Source organism: Lycium barbarum, chromosome 7, assembly GCF_019175385.1.
Source record: "Lycium barbarum isolate Lr01 chromosome 7, ASM1917538v2, whole genome shotgun sequence".
NCBI classification, from domain to species: Eukaryota; Viridiplantae; Streptophyta; class Magnoliopsida; order Solanales; family Solanaceae; genus Lycium; species Lycium barbarum.
In genome coordinates, this window is record NC_083343.1 from 7,094,276 (window position 1) to 7,110,889 (window position 16,614).

At 37.3% G+C, this 16,614-nt stretch overlaps 1 non-coding gene and 1 pseudogene across 1 annotated transcript; both read right to left on the minus strand.

Annotated features, from left to right (window-relative positions):
• Positions 1 to 535: 535 nt before the first annotated feature.
• On the minus strand, positions 536 to 3,565 carry LOC132601220 (class V chitinase-like; annotated as a pseudogene).
• Positions 3,566 to 7,350: 3,785 nt separating this feature from the next.
• LOC132604698 (U6 spliceosomal RNA) lies at positions 7,351 to 7,455 on the minus strand. Its single transcript, XR_009568809.1, has one exon. It is a non-coding gene; the product is annotated as a U6 spliceosomal RNA (small nuclear RNA).
• Positions 7,456 to 16,614: the final 9,159 nt, after the last annotated feature.

The following is a 16,614-nucleotide window of genomic DNA, read 5'->3' on the forward strand; positions in this document are numbered from 1 at the left end:
TTTTTTTTTTGCTGGAAAAATTATCCGTATTAGTTTTGCTGGAAAAAAAAAATTCGGGTCGGGTTGGGTTATTTTAGTGGGTAAAAAATTATTTGAGAGTAAAATAATTTTGAAGGGCTGGGATGATGCCACGTGGCAGCCGTTAGACATAAGGGTATAATTGACCCCATAGTATAACGGTAAGGGTATAATTGGCCCTAAAGTATAACGAAGGGTATGGATGAACTATTTTTCAAAGTTCAGGGGTAATTTTGGCCCTTTCCGTTTTTCTTATTATGCAGCTAAACACTAATGGATTATTTCCTAAGAGATGAAGGTCAAAAAAAAAAAAAGGATTCTTCCTTTGCCAACTCCACCAGGTTCTTGGGACTTATATATATTGTAATTCTTAAGATTTTGTTGGAACTGAATTTGTCTGCGAAAATGTATTTGAAGCAGACTAGTTCATCTTCTATTTAGCTATTATGCACTATTTATGTTGTACCATTTAGTTATTATATGTACCCTCAGCTAATAAAATTTATTAAGTGTAAGAGAATACAACTTTAGTTTAGATCTTATTGAATGAACCCTCAAAAATGTTACTTGTACTCTAGCTCAATTGTTGTTACAATATTTCATCCTCAGCTTTCAGTTTCCTGATGCATAAGAACTTACACTTTTCTGAACAGAACATCAAGAAATGCATCAAATATAAACCATAATTCTCAGCACTAATTTGAACGAAGTGTAAAAAGAAATGAAGGGTATGTAAAATAAACTCATTCAAACGATCCAGTGATCGATAAGAAGCGCGCGGCTGCACCTCAGATTTCATCGTCCCATGCCATAGAAGCTGAAATCATAGTGCGATAATCGTTAATTCAATTTCAACTGTCTATGCCATAACTAATAAATAGTATGATTATGAAGAAAACAAATAAACAGACATATGCCTAAGGATTTAAGTTATATACACTGACATATTGTATATAGCTGGTTAGTTACCATTTTTATCAGTTTTTGATTACCTTACAAGTGCCCCGACCGTGTATATTAGACCGTCAGTGCATAGAACTTAAACTCTACGTCTGAAATCGAAGAACTTTAGGTATTTTACCTGTTCTAGAAAGAGTCCAATTGCTGTCAAAGCCAAGTGCCCAGAAAAAGTGACCACCAAGATCCTAAGCCTTAGTATACTTAATCTTTGCTATTATGGAATCAGTATCATCATATCCAATCCAATTTTTCCAGCATATGAATATGTTGAAACTGTTTCATTATTGTATCCTATAGTAGCATTATTTTCTGAATTGAACATTACTATATCATCATATGACATTTCTCCTTGAGTTCCAGGGCCAACTCCTACTGCAGGAGCACTGATCCCGTGATAATTTGGATCCTTCAATTCCCATGTATTTCCATAAAAGGGCACACCAAAAACTAGCTGTTTTGAAGGAACCCCATTTTGTTTCCAGGCTGAAATTCCGTAGCTCGTGCTAATATTTCTAGACTTATCGTATAACAATGCTGGAGCACACATTGCCAGCCATCCTGTTACTCCATTTCCGATATATTTATGCTTTGGATTCTGTGACCGCCTAGCACTAGCATATAATTTGAAACGCCTGTAAAAGCATAAAGCAATAGTTGGATTACCAATACCTTATAAACAGGTCCAAATTAAGCCTCCCTCTCCAATCTTGTTTTTAATGGAGAAATTGTCTGTAGCTTCTTTTATTTGATCAAAGCTGAAAACTTTCATATTACGCGACCTATAGCTGTTTCATTCAATTCCCTGATACCTATAATCAAAGGAAAACTTTTAAGTTCCAGTATATTCTGATTACTCGTTAAAAGAAAGAGTGACAAGGGATTGAATTAGTTACCTTCAGATCTTATAGTTTTCTTTTTGAAGATACACAAAATTTTACTTATTAGGAGAATGGTGATGGTGATCGTTGGCAGAAGAATTGCCAGTAACCTTCGCTTGCTGCGGTGTTGGTCTTCTCCTTCTTTTTCGTCCGAGGCTGTAAAGAAAGTTATCATATTTACAATTTGTGAAAACTGCATTTGTGAAAAAATATATTTACAGGGATTATGAACCTGCTTTTGAGAGCTCCCAATCGGCATCATCACTAGGAATTTGGAATGTGGCAAAACCAAGAAGCCCCTTCTCCTTCGCATAAGAAACTTTAGTTCTGATAGCCTCGACATCATCATAACCAATCCAAAATGATCGAATAGTCACATAGTTCACAACATAAGTGGAGTTATAGGAGTTATAGACAGGTGTAGCTCCATAACTACTTTTCATATACCGCTTGATGAATCTATAGCTCATCGATCCATCTCGTGTTATTGCCCGACCTCTTGCAGGTGAACCGACCGTGTTATGATTCGGATTCACAAGTGTCCATGCATAGCCATGGTATGCTAAACCTAGAACTATTTTATTGGCTGGTAATCCGCTCTTTATCCATTCCTTTATACCATAGTCTGTATTTCGCTTGCTAGCTGGATCATATAAAGCTGCATGTGCTCCAGTAAAATTATCTTTTGTAGGCAAGTAATAGCCATATGCTATGAGATGAACCCAATCAAAAATTTTGACAATTGTATCCACTGGATAGGTCATGGAATCTAGCATGGGTGAGTAATATGCTCCCATAGTCAAGATCAATGAATTCTCAGACTCAGAATTAATCGCTGTCCGCCACTCTTCAATAAATATTCTCATATTAGTCATGTTGGAAGCTGTATCAGGGGCAACACCAAAAAGATCCAGTCCTTGAAATCCGTATTGTCGAGCAGTTTTTATTGACGTCCTGATGAAAGATTTCCTATGAGAAAACTCGCTAGTCATAGCGAAAAAGTCAGGGGACTGATCCCTTCCTCCCCATATGGATAGAAGTGAGATAACTGAGGGATTATTTTGCTTCACAGTTTCTGAGAAGGTAGAGACATATGGTTCATCAGAGTGAGATATGTAAAGCTCAAAACTTGAAGTGTTGATATATGCAAAGGCAAAGTGAAGGTGTGTGAACATAGTGGAAGGAAGTTCAGGAACTGGAAATTCACTGCCAGCATACCAGAAACCAGATTTTATCCAAGCTGCTGTGTCGGAATAACTCGAAAACAGAAGGACAAGTAGAAAGAGGAAGGAGAATAGGCTTTTGGAAGACATTTTAAAATAAAACAGTAAGATTCTTGATATCAAGCAATAGCTTTTTGAAGTACATGTCTATAACTTTTAACCATGTAATATACTTCTTGATAAAGTTATCAAAACTATGTTGTTGATTTGCCTAACCCCTTTGCTTGTAAAGAATGAATTGGTCATTCTGTTGTATGCCTTGTCCTTTTGTGATGAAAAGGGTGTTTGGTGCTTTCATAGCAACTCCTGGTGCACTTTGGAAAGTCAATGTGAATTTTGGATTTTAGGTACAGCTGACTGTGCTGGAAAGACTAAAGAGTCCTGAAATCTTGGAAATTCTAGTCATGCTCACATCTACAATTGCATCATCCTTGTATAGTGTCTTGAGCTTTTATGCCATCGCCTTACAGGGGCGGAGCTATGGAGGCACGAGGAGGTTCGTCCGAACCCCTTTTAATCGGAAAATGCAATTGTATATATATGATCAAAATTTATTTAGGAATAGATAGTAGATGTTAAATTCCTTTCTTCTTTGTCTGTCTACTTGTTTATATTTTAAATATCCTTAGTGAAAAATCTTGGCTCCATCCAGTATTGTAGTTGTACATGCAAAAATTCTTGATTCCAAGAAGCTATACAATTTCAGAACCAGCAGAATTGGGGGCGGAGCTAGGGGCGCAAGGAGTTCATCCGAACCCCTTACTTCAAAAAATTACAATATATATACAAGGATCAAAATTATTTTTTATGTAAATAGCATATGTTGAATCCCTTTGGTTTCTCCGTATGTTTACTTTTTAAAATTTTGGATTTTCTTAGTGAAAATTCTGATTCCGGCACCGACAACATTACCTATCTAACTTTCCACCATCTGAACTTCTTGGTAAGTGCTTTGTGACCAGATATTATGAAAGATATGTTATTGGTTTCCACAATTAGGAATTTGTATGCTTTCATTTAGAGTGAAAAAATTGTTAAAGAAATTATGAATTGACAAGTGAAGCATCCGTGTATGCTGTTAACAAAGATCATCTTGACTTTTTATGCCACTGCCGTGCATGGCTCTTCTTTCATCTTCTCATATGTTGGGCCTCTAGGCCATAGCTTGGACACAAGATCCAAGTGATTCAATAGGATAAACTTATTGCCATAAAACGCAGGGGGGTAAAAATGGTACTAAAAATTATCCGAATTCAATATTTATACTAAGGTGCCGTTTGGCCATAAAAATTATTCACTTTTTTCAGGAATTTTTTTCACTTTTTTCACTTTTGGGCATCTGGCCATAAATATTCTAAATACAACTTGAAGTTGTATTCCGGAATACCAAAAACTCAAAAACTTGTTTTTAAAAAAAAATTCACTTTTTTCATTTTTTTACAGCTACATTTCACCAAAAACTACAATTTCAAAAACTATGACCAAACACGACTCCAACTCCAACTTCAAAAATTCCAAAAAAAGTGAATTTGTTTTTGGTATCTATGGTCAAATGCCTACTAAATCAAATAATTTAATTTTAGCAGTTAAGAATTAAAGTCAGAATATGTATTACTTGACTATGCACTAAGTCGGGGCATTTTATTAAAAGAGACTTTTGAGTTACTTATTTAAGAATTTAGGACTCAAGTTCTAAAAATTAGGTAAAAGGGACTCTATCCCCCTAAGTTTTTTTTAATTTACACAGAAGTCCCTAAATTTTTTAATTTACACAAAAACCCAAAAATAAAAGCACTTTTTACCCAAAAAAAAAACTGTACGTTTTTCTCTTAAAAAATACGCAAACAACTATTGGTTGCTTAAACAACTCCTTGTTGGTTATACAATAACCTTGTATCTCATTAAAACTAGGTAAACAACTAGTAGTTGTTTAAATAAATAAAGGTTGCTTATAATAAACAACACGAAGTTGTTTAAGCAACTCATTATTGCTTATACATGAACTCAATTGGAAATTAATTGATTGATCACAAATGAAAATTAACTAATATAAAAACCTTGTTTCTTGTAAAAATTAGTCATTTGATGAGTGATTAAATCCAACTTATTAATTTTATCATCAATTAATTGACTATACTAATAGTTTAAACAAAAATTTACTGATCCAGTGATAATGGAATCAATGTTGTTTGATTATATGAATATTAGAACATCAACTTATAACAATCAAGTGAATACGTTGATGTTCAAATATTCATATAATCAAACAACATTGATTCTATTATCACTAGATTAGTAAGTTATTGTTAAACTATTGGTAGAGTCAATCAATTTTGCGATCAATTGTGATATTATTAATAAGTTGGGTTTAATCACTCATTGAACGACTCGTTTGATATTTAATTGTTATCAAGTGAATACGTTAATGTTCAAATATTCATATAATCAAACAACATTGATTCCATTATGACTAGATCAATAAGTTATTGTTAACTATTAGTAGAGTCAATCAATTTTGCGATCAATTGTGATATTATTAATAAGTTGGGTTTAACCACTCATTGGACGACTCGTTTGACATTTAATTGTTATCAAGTGAATACGTTGATGTTCAAATATTCATATAATCAAACAACATTCATTCCATTATCACTAGATCAGTAAGTTATTGTTAAACTATTAGTAGAGTCAATCAATTTTGCGATCAATTATGATATTATTAATAAGTTGGGTTTAATAACTCATTGAACGACTCGTTTGATATTTAATTGTTATCAAGTCAATAAGTTGATGTTCAAATATTCATATAATCAAACAACATTGATTCCATTATCACTGGATCAGTAAATTTTTGTTTAAACTATTAGTATAGTCAATTAATTGATGATAAAATTAATAAGTTGGATTTAATCACTCATCAAATGACTAGTTTTTACAAGAAACAAGGTTTTTATATTAGTTAATTTTCATTTGTGATCAATCAATTAATTTCCAATTGAGTTCATGTATAAGCAATAATGAGTTGCTTAAACAACTTCGTATTGTTTATTATAAGCAACCTTTATTTATTTAAACAACTACTAGTTGTTTACCTAGTTTTAATGAGATACAAGATTATTGTATAAGCAACAAGGAGTTGTTTAAGCAACCAATAGTTGCTTGCGTATTTTTTAAGAGAAAAACGTACAGGTTTTTTTTTTTTTTTTTGGGTAAAAAGTGCTTTTATTTTTGGGTTTTTGTGTAAATTTAAAAAACTTAGGGGTTTTTATGTAAATTAAAAAAACTTAGAGGGCCCTTAATTAAATATTTATAACAAAAGAAATAAAAATCCCTTTTTTTACATTTCACTCTCAAAGAGCTTTTTTAGCTCATTTTCCCCACTAAGTCATGGTTAAGTAACAAGTGTGTATATACAAGATATGTGTCTTGTATTTATTGAGTTGATGTAGATGCCGAGTGAGTAAATGTTTACCACAAAAATATTACTCTTAGACAAGTGAGAAACGAAATCACAGCTTGGAACTTCTCTTTATAATTTCTCTTGCTTACTAAATTTAGGCAGTTTGCATACAAATAGGAAAACATGAAATGGATATACTAAGCAAGTTATAAATATGCATAGCTTCGTCCAGTTCCTGTCAGGTCACTGATGAGAAGACTAGGAAATCCGGTGGTAAGGCACAACTATCGGGAGTGGAACATAAGGTCGTTGATATGCTGGCAAAGGAAAGAGCGAAGAAGAAAGTTTTTGATAGGATATAAATCTTAGGAGTTCCTCCAGTGTTCCTAAATGAACTTTGGGCAGATATTCTAGAAACTACTTATGAACGTGAAGTTTCTTTTTGTAATTTAACTCGAAATGGGATCTCGGCAGTGGGCATACATACCATATATATATATATATATATATATGCCCCGACAACTATATATATTTGTGTCCAAATGAGTGCTTCTTTGTTTTCTTAGTAAAATGGATTGCAATAATGTAATTTAATCCAGATACTGAGAATTGTGACCATAAAACGTTCTCCTTCAAGCACAAAAAGAGACCTATATTTCCCTTTTTTCAAATTGTTAGCATAGGTTAATAGCATATAGTTGTCACACAACATAAATAACGAAGATTCGTAAACATAATGTAATATGGAAACGAAAAAATGACCTGAAAGTGAACGAGTATCCAGCAAAAAAAAACAAGCCATATCAAGGGAAAAAACAGAATTTGAGAAAAATTAAGCGTTGAAAACGGACACAACCTCAAATTGGCAAAAAGAATTTTGGACCATTTCTCGATTTATGCGCGTCATATACTTGCGCAGGAGCCATGCTAATCTTCTCTGTATCGTTCCAATTTTATCGGATGTCCCCCAAGGGACAAACAGCGAAGCTAATGTTCTGCCATATTAAGAGAACTAAGCTTCACTAAGAAGCCGATGTGAGAGAAATAGCTTGCTTAGCCTGGGCTACTGTTTTGTCTCCACCTTGACAAGCCTGAAGGATTTGTGTTTTTTTTTTTTTTTTTTGGAACTGAAAGCATTGAAACTTTTGTTTATAATTTCTCTTGCGTACATAATTTCAGGCAAATTGTATACAAATGGGAAAAGAGGAAATGCATCTTATATACCTGTTCCATCACCTATAATAAAGTAACTATATGAATTAACATTAACGTCATTTATGCGGTCGATGCAAAATGAAAATTAGGACCCCAATTATCTCATTAGCGATTCCTCATTGGCTAGGCTCCATGAGGAATTATTAGTGAGACAAATAAGGTTCGAATCTTTATTTTGCATTGGCTATAGAAACGATGTTACTGATCCCATATGGTCACTTCATTATAGGTGAACAATTAGTGACGAATTTTATGTGGTAACTTATAAGTTTTTAGCTAAATATCATATTTGTTGTAGTGATCCCTTGAGATAAATCAAGATTCTTATCATGCATGAATCTTCTTCAACTATCCTTGCCGGACCTCGTATGCAACACTTGTACGAAGATGCAAGGTGATCAATCAGTTCATGGATTTATTGTCAAAATAAAATAAAATATGGGGAGACATTTTCTCCTTTTCGTCGTTCTATAAACGAAGCCCTTTTCTGCGCCTGGACTTAACTGTAATGGGCTGGCCTTCTTATTGATTTACTTGGATTGGACAAACTTCTTACTATATAACTTTACATAACTATACAATGCTAAAAGAGACATTAAATATCTTTACCACAAAAATTTATGTATCATTGCCGAAGAAAGTTGAGTCCGGAACCAAAATGCCCTCAAAAAAATCATTTTGAACCAAAATACCCCAACAAAAAAAAATGTTACAAAAGTACCTTTAGCGCAGTAAAATACTGCGCTATAGAAATCTTTCTCTCACCTATAACGTAGTAAAATACTGTGCTATAGGACTCCACCATTTTCCAAAACATTACATTTTCACTACTTTTTACGTAGTTTATCTTTTTTACGTAGTTTAGTCGTATATTAATCATGCTTTGAGATTCCGGAACTTCAATATTTTATATAGAACTCTAGTTATATTTGTACAATTAATAAAATAGGCTCAACACATCAAGAATACGCAATACTTTGGATTGTCGTTTTAGTGGTTGAAAAGTGCTCGAAGTCCTTTTTTGTTTGAAGACTTTTAGTCATTACCTTTAAGTTATTTATCTTTTAGGGTTTCGTATTATTTTTAAATTAATGCTTAACTTTATTTCGAATGTGTCACCTTTTTTTTATTATCAATTTAGGAAGTGAAACTATAAACAATAATAAAGACTAAGATAATATTTATAAATATGCAAAAAATATATAATATTTACGATAAATTGTACAACACTAATGTATACACACTATCGAGGATGGGTCCCACATGTAGTATGCCTGAGACTATCCCTAGGCCTAACGCTCATACCATCCCTACCGCCCTCGCTATCGTCTCCATCGCCCTTTTTCCTCTTAATAATCGGGTGCTCCAAGTCATGATCATCTCCTCTTCCCCTAGCCCTTGCGCCCTTAACTAGAACGTGTTTCTTCTTGGGATCTAGTCCCGCTGGCACGCTCAGAACCTCAGGCTGAGCTAGGTCTGGAAACTCGACCTCTTCCTCGTCAGGAGTTGCCACCGCGGGCGCCGAAGGATGAACCTAAAAATATATATAATAATTAGTACCATTTCTTATTTATATTGAATACATTAACGTTATTTATTCAATCAAACCTGTGTGTCAACGGGCGCCTGATTAGGCTCCTGAGATGGGTGTGGTGGTGAATATGAGGTAGTCTCCTGGACGAGATGCTGTTCGAAGTCCATGTAAAGGTTATAAAAATTAAATAAATATTTACCTTATATTGAATAAAATTAGTTTTAAGTAAAAAACTTACATGCGCCTCGGTAGTCTCATGAGAAGACACCTCTGCCTCGGCAGGCTGATGAGAATGCTGCTGAATGGGTAGCTCCTGTGGACCCACTGGCGCTAAATCCTAAAATATGAAAATAAACGAAATAATAAGTAACATACATATTTAAAATAAGTACTTTAAATAATCAAATATGTATATTAAATATTGACCTTATATTGAATAAAACAAATTTTAATAAAAAGCTTACATGTGGCTCGGTAGTCATATGGGAAGACACCGCTGGCTCGACAGACCCATTAGAAAACGCCTGAGTGGGTGGCTCTGGTGGACCCGCTGGCGCCGAATCCTAAAATATAAAATATTACTAAATAATGAGTAACATATATATATTTAAAATAAATAATTTTAAAGGAACAAATAAGTATTTTAAATACTAACCGGGATCAAAAACTCATCGAAGTTAAGAATCCTGTCTCCCTCTAAATTCCTCACAGGCCGCTCATCAGCTAATGAAGCGCGTAACGCCGCCCAATCAACGTTATCACGCTCCTCTATGTATGCATTCTGGCTCGGCTATGATGAAGACCCAGGTATCTCAGCAAGTAAGAGCGCCGGCGTAAACGTAGGTGAGTCCCCAGGTGAGCTGCCACCGACCTGGAACGACTGCGGATGGACTAGACCGTGAATGCCCTCTGGAATGGGATCGGCCTCATCTACCAGATGGTGTCCTCCACCACCAGGTCCTCTAGCAGCAGCGTCGCGTCCTCTACGCGCACGACATCCTCCGGCAGCATGGTGTCCTCTGCCAGCACGGCCTCCTCCTCTGGGAGCACCCGGTCCCCCTCCTGGCGCTGCCTGATACTCAGCCTCCGAAACAGGTTCCTTCCTGCGCCTAATCTCGCCTGCCTGCCGGATACCATCCTCGAATATCCGTACCATCTCTGCAGCAAGCCCCGCAAGCCCAGGGTAAGGCATATGCTCTAACCCCAAGATGCGTAAACGTTGTACGACCACCAGCTGCATTTGTGTTCAACAGAAAAAAAAAGTTTAATTTTAAAACGTAACAATTAATGAAATTAAATAAATCTAAATACGATAAACTTACCAATGCCTCGTACTACCCCACGAGTGCTGAGTATCCTACATCCCTAGGGGGACGCAAAGGATGGGTTTCCGATCAATCGGCGTGTGATCTGATGATACCAGCGCATGTAATGCTCAATGGGAGTCAAATGGCCGACCACCGCTAAAGTGCCCAACCTATTCTCCTAATGGTGGAGCTGGACATCCATGAAAGCCAGAAAATCATCATCAACGGCAGCCCGATCGTCCCGCTAGTAGTGTCGGAGCTCATGACGGACGTCAGGGGGTATACTCTGTGTATGCCCAAACTGTCGTAAGACACGCTCGGGCATGTGATCCTCTATGATGTCCAGGTGTATCAATGGACACCGCGACCTCCAAACCCCCTGACCTGCCCTACAGAAGGGCGGCAAACAATCTAATATAGCTACGTACAGTATCCATATAAATAGCTGCATAACATATAAATATAAATCAGTGATCACCAAGTACAAAAGACGTTTAATTAAATTATTAATGTAAATTTAAATAGTTTTACCGCATCGTCCGTCATTTGATCAAGCTGGTCCCGAAATGGAAGAATATTGTGGTACGTATCCACATCCCGGTCAAAACCCGTTGTCCATCTCCTCGCATAAGGCATGTCAAACTCGAGGTGATGCCTAGGTACGGGCTGAAAAGACAACATCCTGTCCCACGCCCATAACTGTAAGCGATATTAGAAAATACGATTTTTAAGTCATCATTTCAAGAGTTTTGTCTACATTAAAGAAAGGCACACTTAAAATATTACCTGGAGAAGAACAAAAAATCCACACACATCTCTGACAACACCAACAGGCGCTCGGCACAAGCATCTGTAAAGATACGCCAAAACAGCAACACCCCAGCTGTAGTCTCCCAGGCGGTCCAGATGCTTCAAGAAAACCAAATAACGTAACCTGACAAAATCACCCGATGAGTTCGGGAACAAGATGTCCCCGAATATAATAAGCAGATACAAACGGGCATGACGATCAACATCGTCCAGCGGGGTGCCGTCGTCAACCGGATCCAGACCCTCCAAATAAGTGCAAAGTGCACTAATCTTAACCCGACTATGTCTCGAAATCTTGCCCTCTGCATCAGGCACGAAGTGGGTGAGCCAAGTCAACTCTGTTGCCCACGTCTGACCAGGAGGAGGCTCGTACTGAGTGTATAGTGGCTCTCCATCTACCGGCAATCCAAAGAGGACCTCCACATCCTAAAGTGTAATCGTGGCCTCACCAGTGCAAAGATGGAAGGTATGTGTCTCTGGCCTCCACCGCTCAACTATGGCTGTCATGAGTGCCCAATCATGTTGTACCCGACCAACGGACACGCAACGGTAGATGCCGTCCCGAAACAATATCTCCAATACGCGAGGGTGTGGGGGGTGCTCGAGTAAAATAGCCCACGCTCTCTGCAGCCTACGGGGACGGAGCCTAGTAGATATCCCTATAGTACCGGCCCATAATAACTCTGACCTATGATTGTCTTGCAAAGACAATACTGATCTATCAGCAGGCCACGGGTGAACAGCAAGCCCCGGGTAATCATCGGGCCCCGGGTGAGCATCGGGCTCCAGGGGAACATCGGGCCCAGGGGGAACATTCGGATCCATGAAAGAGTCCGGTCTGTACAAACTAAATTAGTCATTATTCTTGAAATGAAAAATAAATTATATTAACTAATTAATAATTTGTAGGGAATATGTGAATTATGTAGTATTATATCTTGTGAATAATTAACATGGGATATGCAATAAATTTAATATGTGATAGTAAGGACACATATATGATGGCAAAGATTTTTAAGTTAATTACTTTTGAATTATGTGATGGCAAAGACTTGTTAAGTTAATTAGTTTGGGAATCGAAATTTAGCAGTAATATTTGTTTGGAACTCTATTGTCACGCCCCGAACCATAGCCTGGGCGAAACACAGCACTCGGTGCCTTACTGCATGTGACCGAGCGAACCACATGGCTTGCTAAATCATCATGAGGCATAATATGAGCGGAATATAACGTGAATGCATGATGAGCCTTTATAAAACGTAGTAAGTCATAATACTTAATAAAAATACTTGTTTAAACATGAGTACGGAAATAACATGAATGAGCCAAAATGGCTATACGACTCTGAATGTCTGACATAACATAACTGACTATCTAGTCTATGAAACCTCTATCATGAGTCTGAATGGAAAACATACTTACTGGGACAAGGCCCCCAGCATACCTTAGATGCATAACTAATCATAAAACAAAAGTTTACTAAACCCCGAATGAGATGGGGCTCACCAATAAGCTGATACGAATGTTGTCCTACTGAGCAGATGTGTCGTCCTGTATATCAGTACCTGCATCGTGAAATGCAGGCCCCCAGGCAATAAAAGGGGACTTCAGCACATTGAATGTACTGGTATGTAAAGCAACTGAAAGAAATAACATGGGACATGGAATAACATGATAAGAACTGAAACTGAAAACCTGGACATGAACATGAGCATGAGCATGAGTACATATATATATATATATATATATATATATATAACATAAGTAAAACATGATAAGTAGGGAGAGCATTTCATAAACCGACATGTGATATCACCACGTGGGTACATGGAGTCTGGTACCTCGCCGGACCAGTAGAGGCCCCATACCTTGCCAGGGTATAAGGTGGTAACGTGTCTGATGGATCCATTCAGTGTAAAATTAAGGTATCGTCCTAACTGGGCGGAGCGATCCTTGTCCTATGGTGGCTACATAGTTTCAGGCTATCTGAGCCTTCTCAGTAATTCGTGCAACTCCCAAAAACATGAACATAATATAGTTGGCTAAGAAGCCCATGATTTTCGTGAATTAACTTATACTTGTCTTGTAATCATGATTTCACGAAATAACTTGTAAACATATATGGTTTCATTAAATAACTTGTAAACATGGTTTCATGAAATAACTTGTATTTAGTATGTATGTATCTTGTATCATAGCATGAAATTAATTATATAATATAGTTGCATGAAAACTTGTAGACATGTAGGATACTCATGAAATAATCATTTTTATTTAAAAACATGCATGCAAGAACCTGTAACACCTCGTAACGTCGGACGAAAGTTTGACTCATAAGATGATAATATAATGGAACCAATATGAGGGTTATAGGAAGTGTTTTGAAAACCAATTAAGTCATAAGAAATGTCTTTGGGCAAAGAAAAGTTGGAAGCCACTCTACGGGGCATGTTTGCAAGTGAGTTTATGGAAGGTCTTACTTCCAACGACCATAACCCCTCAATTAATTTGGATTTTGGGAACAATTCCTTGATGAAAGTTGTAGCCCCTTGAAATATCTTTCCAACGGTATATTATGGGCCTCAAACGGACATCTGTGCAAAGAGTTATGCCCATTATACGACAGACTGTCCGAGCAGAAGAATTTTGACGGACCATTTGACGGTCCGTAGAACATTTTGACGGTCCGTAAAACATTTATACGGTCCGTCAAATGGTCACAGAGAACCATATTTTGCTGGGCAGTTTTAAGGTTCATTTTGACGGTCCGTAAAACAATTATATGGTCCGTCAAATTGACTCAAGCCAGCGTAAAATGGTCACAGAAACTCAATTTTTGCTGGGTAGTTTTACGGACCATTTTGACGGTCCGTCAAACAGTTTGACGGTCCGTAAAAATGGGCGTAGAATTGTCCGATGGGTCAGATTTTAAGATATTAATAAGAGACCCAAACTCATTTTTTTCATTCCCATTTCTCCTACACGACACCAGGGTTCTCTAAAGCCATCCAAACACTTCATATGCAAGAATCCAAGTGAAACTAAAGATCCACTTCATCAATCCACAAAAACTAAGTGTGAGAAACACATCAAATCCATTCAAGTCAAGAAATTCCATGGAAGGTGGAACTAGGGTTTTGTTCAAGTGAAGCATTTCAACTCAAGGCTTATTCCTACAATAACTAAGGTAAGTTTTATGATGTTTCATGATGATTAAAGTGTTGATAAGTTCTTGGGAGAATAGTAACTGGGTTTGATAAAGAGAATTATATGAACTATGCTAGGGTTTTTGGATTGTTGACTTGGGATTGTTGTATTCATATGGGTGATGGAGAATGATGTTAATTACATCTAATTAAGATTGTAGAATCACCTAGGAGTAATAGAATGGGAATTGGGTGAAGAAATCACCATTAATGGAGACTGTGGAGCTTCATGCCCACTAAGTGTTTGATAAAATGCTTAGATGACCAAAGCATGAATATTATTGCTAATATAGAATCCCTTTGACTTGTATTGATATAGATCAAAGTTGAAAGGGTTGACGAACATTGTATTACGCTCAAAGGTTGGAATTAAGGTATGTGAGGTTAACTATCTACGCTAGGGAATATTCATGATTCTCCCTACGCCTCATTCTTCATACTTGTCCGCAATTTGACTCAGAATATAGTTTAGCCCTAGTTTCATGATATGATATAGAACTGTTATCTTCTAGGGTTGCAGTTACAGAATTCGTTCATGGTTGTCACTTTGAACATCATGAACTCAGCACGTAATCTTTATAGACTTATGCATTGTTAACACATGAGTCTCAGTTAGTGTATAACCAGTTATTTGCATAAGTCCTATAATCAGAAACAGTTATCATGCTATCAGCTATAGCCAGTCTCAGTCTTGTAAATTGTTAATGTTGAACACCTGTATCTGTATTTTTGGGCCCTAGGCCACAGTTTATGCATACGTATTGCTTGGGCCAGAGGCCACAGTTTTTGTGCACATTATTTGGGCCCCAGGCCACAGTTATATTTACAGTTTTATAGGTGATTCTTCATCCAGAACAGGGAGTACTTCAGCTTCTTGCTTTCCTGTTTAATTCAGTTTCAGTTCCAGTATTTTATTGCTTCAGTTTCTTTATATACCAGTACAATTCAAATGTACTGATGTCCCTTTTTATTGCTTGGGGGCCTGCATCTCGCGATGCAGGTAACGATACACAGGTTGACGACTCAGCTAATTAGGAGTGCACGTATCAGCTACTGGTGAGCCCCACATTCCTTCGGGGCGTTGTCAGCTATCCAGTTATTTCAGTTTATAGACAGCTCTATTATTCAGTACTCTTAGAGGCTTCATAGACACAGTTCAGACAGTCAGACATTTATTATGTTAGCCTTGTTGGCAGTTGTTCAATCGTTTTGGTTTAGCCGTGTTGGCTACAGTCAGATATATTTCAGATTGTCTAAGTATTTCCGCATTATGATTTCAGCCAGACCTTTAGTATATCATCATGTGTTTAGTTGTTTCCATATTCAGTCATGTTTTGATATCACATGTTGATTCAGTCAGCCAGTTGGTTCGCTCGGTCACATGCAGTCAGGCACCGGGTGCCGTGTTACGTCCAGGCCCAGGTTCGGGGCGTGACAAAACTTGGGTTAAAGAAGGAGGAAGACCCCCAGAATTTCATTGATGGACTCCAGAAAATATTTCGTGTGATGCATGCTACTGATACAGAGGCAGCAGAATTCGGGGCTTTCCAGCTGCAAGATGTGGCCCATATTTGGTATGAGACATGGGAACAGTCCCGAGGGGAGGATGCACCTTCTGCTACTTGGGACGAATTTGCAGACGCTTTTATTGAACATTTCATGCCAATTGAGGTTAGAGAAGCCAAGGCTATAGAGTTTGAGAATCTAAGGCAAAAGGACATCTATTCAGGACTATTACCTTAAGTTCGTGTCATTGTCCAGACATGCTCCTCAAATGGTTCCTGATATGAGAGCCGTGGTTAGGAGATTTGTACTTGGGCTTAAACCCGAGTTGCACAGGGATGCCAACACAGCTGCTCAGAATGACAAGATGACTATTTCCAAGATACTGGCATTCGTGCAAGGTAACGAGACAAGAATGAAGGAAGAAGAAGCCCTACAGAAGCAAAAAGATAGAGAGTTTAGTAAGAGGGCTAAGTCTGCTGGTAATTTCAGTCATGGGGGATCTCAAGGTGATGGCAACCGTCAGTTTTTTAAGAATAGGTCATCAAGACCTACTCCCT